At 56.0% G+C, this 4,579-nt stretch overlaps 1 pseudogene; it reads right to left on the reverse strand.

Annotated features, from left to right (window-relative positions):
* Positions 1–230: 230 nt before the first annotated feature.
* LOC119321168 lies at positions 231–2,932 on the reverse strand (annotated as a pseudogene).
* Between the last annotated feature and the right edge of the window lie 1,647 nt (positions 2,933–4,579).

Below are 4,579 nucleotides of genomic sequence, written 5' to 3' on the forward strand. Positions count from 1 at the left end.
GTCACGCAGAAATGTGCCAGTGCTCCCTTGGCAAAATTCGTGCCGTTGTTGGTGATGATGCTGTGTGGTATGCCAAACCGGGTTGTGATATCTGCAATGAATGTCACGTCAGTCGGCCCATTCAGCTTCTTGATCGGCTTCGCTTCAATCCACTTGGTAAATTTGTCCACGACGACAAGTAGGTGTGTCATGCCGCCGTGCGCCGTCTTGAATGGGCCCACCATGTCCAATCCCCATACGGAAAAGGGCCAAGTGAGGGGAATGGTCTTGAGTGCAGAAGCTGGCTGGTGTTTCTTGGAGCTGAAGACTTGGCACCCTTTGCAGTGTTTGACTAATTCCTTGGCATCATCCAAAGTAGTCGGCCAGAAGAATCCATGGCAGAAAGCTTTGGCGATGAGTGATGTTGAGTCTGCGTGGTGTCCGCATTCGCCTTGGTGAATGTCCTTGAGGATTGCTATGCCCTTCTCCGGCTCGACAAAGCGCTGGAAGACTCCAGTGATACTGCGCCTAACGAGCTCTCGGTTTACTATTGTGTATGCTCCGGCTCGGCGCTAGACTTGTCTTTTTGAGATCTTGGCAGTCGGCAGCTCTTTGTTAACCAGGAAATTGAGGATGGGCTGGGCCCATGATGGAGCTATGACTTCTTCTGTTGTCAAAACGGCTACTGCGACCAGGGCGGGTGGGCTGGTGGTGAAGAGTTGGAGTCGGCCACCGCGTGTTGTGTCGATGTAGTCCCCGGGCCGGCTGTACTAGTCCCCGGGCCGGGTTCCGAAGTCCCCGGGCCGGGTGCGACAACAGCAGTCCCCGAGCCGCCTGTTGAAGTCCCCGAGCCGCCTGCATGGCCCCCCAAGCCAGATCCGACTGCGTCAGGGTCAGGCGGCACGAAGATGGAATCAGACTCTGGAGACGTCTTGACAGACGGCTTGAAGAGGCGTTGGAGAGAGACGCCGGTTGGTATAGCTTGTCGGGTGGAGCCTATCCATGCTAGGACATATGCTTGCTCGTTGTCGGCCCGTGGCTCATGGAGGAACTCGCACCCTTCAAAATATCCGCTGAGTTGCTGAACAAGGAAGCGGTAGCTCGCCATGTTTGCGTCCTTGGCGTCCCAGTCACCGAATGATTGCTGGACTACCAAGTCCGAGTCGCCATAGCACAGGATCTGGCGGATGCCGAGTTCTTTGGCTAGCCGGAGCCCGTGTATGAGCGCCTCGTACTCGGCCACATTGTTGGAGGTGGCAAAATGAATTTGCAATGTGTATCTGAGCTTGTCGCCTTTGGGAAAGGTGAGGACGATGCCGGCTCCCAAGCCGGTGTGCATCTTGGATCCATCAAAGTGCATCCGCCAATGAGTGGAGTCGGGCACAGGCGGCAGGTACTGGGTCTCGGCCCAGTCAATGAGGAAGTCGGCCAATGCCTGGGACTTGATGGCGGTGCGGGGTTGGTAGAAGATCATGTAGGGAGCCAGCACAATGGCCCGTTTTGCCACCCGGCCGGATGCATCCCGACTGCCTATGATCTCGGCCAGCGGGGCAGTACATACGACCGTGATGGGGTGTTCTTGAAAATAGGGCTTGAGCTTCTTGGTTGCGAAGTACACACCATAGCACATCTTCTGATAGTATGGGTAGTTCTGCTTCGAGGTGGACAACACTTCACTCAGATAGTACACCGGCCTCTGGACTAACTGAGCTCGACCTTCTTCTGGGCGCTGAACCACGATAATGGTGCTGACCACCCAGCTAGTGGCGGCAATGTAAAGGAGCATGGGCTCTTTCTCAGTCGGTGCCACCAAGACAGGCGGCATGGACAACATTTTCTTTAACTCATGGAAAGCTTGGTCTGCTTGGTCATTCCACTCGAAGTGAGTGGATTTCTTCATGAGTCGGTATAGGGGGAGAGCCTTCTCTCCGAGCTGGCTGATGAAGCGGTTGAGGGAGGCCAAGCATCCGGTAAATTTTTGGACATCTCTCAACTTCGTAGGAATTTCCATCCTCTCTATGGCCTTGATCTTCACCGGGTTGCATTCGATGCCGCGTTCGGAGACCAAGAAGCCTAGGAGCTGGCTGGCTGGTACTCCGAACACGCATTTCTCGGGATTGAGCTTGATCCGAAATCGGCGCAGGCTTTCAAATGTCTCCTTGAGGTCTTCCAGCAAGGTGCCGCGCTTCTCCGTCTTCACCACAATATCATCTACATAGATGTGGGCATTTCTGCCGAGTTGCTTGAGGAGGCATTTCTGCATGGAACGCTGAAAAGTGGCACCAGCATTTCTCAAGCCGAATGTCATGGTCAGGTAACAGAAAGCTCCGAATGGTGTGATGAAGGCGGTCTTAAGTCGATCAGCCGGATCCTACTTTATCTAGTGGTAGCCCGAGTAGGCATCCAAAAAACTCAACAGCTCACATCCGGCTGTGGAGTCTATCACTTAATCAATCCTTGGTAGGGCAAAAGGATCTTTGGGGCAGGCTTTGTTGAGGCTTGTGTAGTCGATGCACATGCGCCACTGTTTGTTCTTCTTCAACACCAGGACCGGGTTGGCAAGCCACTCAGGGAAGAACACCTCCATAATGAAGCCGGCTGCCAGAAGCCGGGCTATTTCTTCTCCGACTACTCTTCTCTTCTCTTCTGACAGGCGGCGCAAGGGCTGCTTGACCGTCTTGGCGTCAGATCGGACGTGTAGCTTGTGCTCGGCGAAATCCGTCAGAACACCCGGCATGTCTTTGGGAGACCATGCGAAGATGTCCCGATTCTCACGGAGGAAATCGACGAGCTCACTTTCCTATTTGCTGTCAAGGCCGGTTCCCACGAGAGCGTACCTCTCCGGGTGCTCTGGGTCCAGAGGTATCTTCTTTGTTTCTTTGGCCGGCTAGAAAGAACACTCAGCCTCATATTCCTTGGGGTCGGGGGACAAGGCCGGCTGCTTGCCGACCATGGCCACGGCTCGGTCCAGCATCTTCTTCTCTTCAGCGATCACGAGGGACTCTGCCAGCCGGCTGCTAGCCGCTGCACACTCGGAGGACTTCTTGTAGTCTCCGGCTATGGTGATGATGCCCTTGGAACTCAGCATCTTCATCTTGAGGTAGGCGTAGTGGGGCACTACCATGAACTTGGCCAGAGCAGGTCGGCCAAGTAGTGTGTGGTACGGGCTCTCCAGATCCACTACTTCAAACCATATTGCTTCTCGGCGGAAATGATCTTTGTCCCCAAAGAGAACATCTATCCTGATCTTGCCGATTGGTGCGCAGGACAGGCCGGGTACGATTCCGTGGAACACGGTCCGACTAGGCATGAGCTGCTTCGTATTGATGTTCAGCTTCTCCATGGTGTCACGGTACAGTATGTTGATGCTGCTCCCGCCATCTATCAATACGCGGGAGAATCGGGCAGCTCGCCTGTCTGTCGCGAGGGTGGCATCCAAAACCAATGCATAAGAGCCGGGGGATGGCATCACCTCTGGGTGATCGGCCCAGCTCCAACTGATAGGCTTCTCCGACCAGTGCATGAACTCGGGGTTGTTGGAGGCGGCCGCGTTGACTTCTTGGTGTTGTCGGCACCGGCTTCGCCGGTCTTCAGGTTGGCTTGTAAAGACGACATAGGCGGCATGCTCATCAGGGAACTCGTCCTGAATAGCTCCAACTGTTGGCCGAGTGGCCGGCTGTTGGGGAGCCGGAGGCGGCTGACCAGCAGGCGGAGGCGGCACCATCCCTTCGCCCTTGGAGATTCGTGTGAGCCAATGGCATTTCCGAGTAGTGTGGTTGGAGGCCTTCGCGCCGCTGTGGAACTTGCAGGGGGCATCAAGGGCTTTCTCGTAGGAGAAAGCCGACTGCCAAGCCGGCCTGCCGCCCTTCTGCTTCTTGGGCGCGGGCCGCCCTTCGGGTTGTTCGTCTTCGATTGTGGCCACTTGCCGACTGGTGGAAGCCGGCATAAGAGCCTTGCGTTTGTTGTCATTCTGGTACGGGCGTCAGTTGGAGTCTCCAGTCGGCGTCTTGGGAGCCGGCGCAAGCACCTTCCCGGAGGCGTCTACTCGGAGCTCGGTCTTCATTGAGGAGTCGGCCGTGGTGTACTTTGCGATGACTAGCAGCTCGTCGAGGGTAGTCGGCTCGTCGTAGAGGAGTCGGTGCTTGAGGAGGGTGCCTTCTCGGCACCCGGCCGTGAAGTACTCTATGGCTTGAACCTCGTGCACCCCTTCGCAGGAGTTGCGGAGCTCGGCCCAACGCGTGAGATAGTCGTGGGTTGACTCGTTGGGCCCTTGTACACACAAGGAGAGTTGTCGGGGCTTGGGAGCCCGTTTGTAGGTGCTGGTGAAGTTCCGGATGAAGGCTTCCATGAAGTCTAGCTAGCTGTTGATGCTGTAAGGCTTGAGGCTGTTGAGCCAGGTGCATGCCGTGCCTTGGAGCATTAGGGGGACATATTTCACGGCAACACGCCTATTGCCATTTGCTATGCGAACTGCGGTGGAGTAGTCGATCAACCAATCTTCCGGCTTCACGGAACCGTTGTACTTGGGTGTGTCTCTTGGGAGCGAGAATCCTTTGGGGAAGGGCTCGTCGCGGATGCGGGGGCCGAAGCAAGGCGGGCC

The sequence above is a fragment of the Triticum dicoccoides genome, chromosome 6B, assembly GCF_002162155.2.
Source record: "Triticum dicoccoides isolate Atlit2015 ecotype Zavitan chromosome 6B, WEW_v2.0, whole genome shotgun sequence".
Classification (NCBI taxonomy): domain Eukaryota; kingdom Viridiplantae; phylum Streptophyta; class Magnoliopsida; order Poales; family Poaceae; genus Triticum; species Triticum dicoccoides.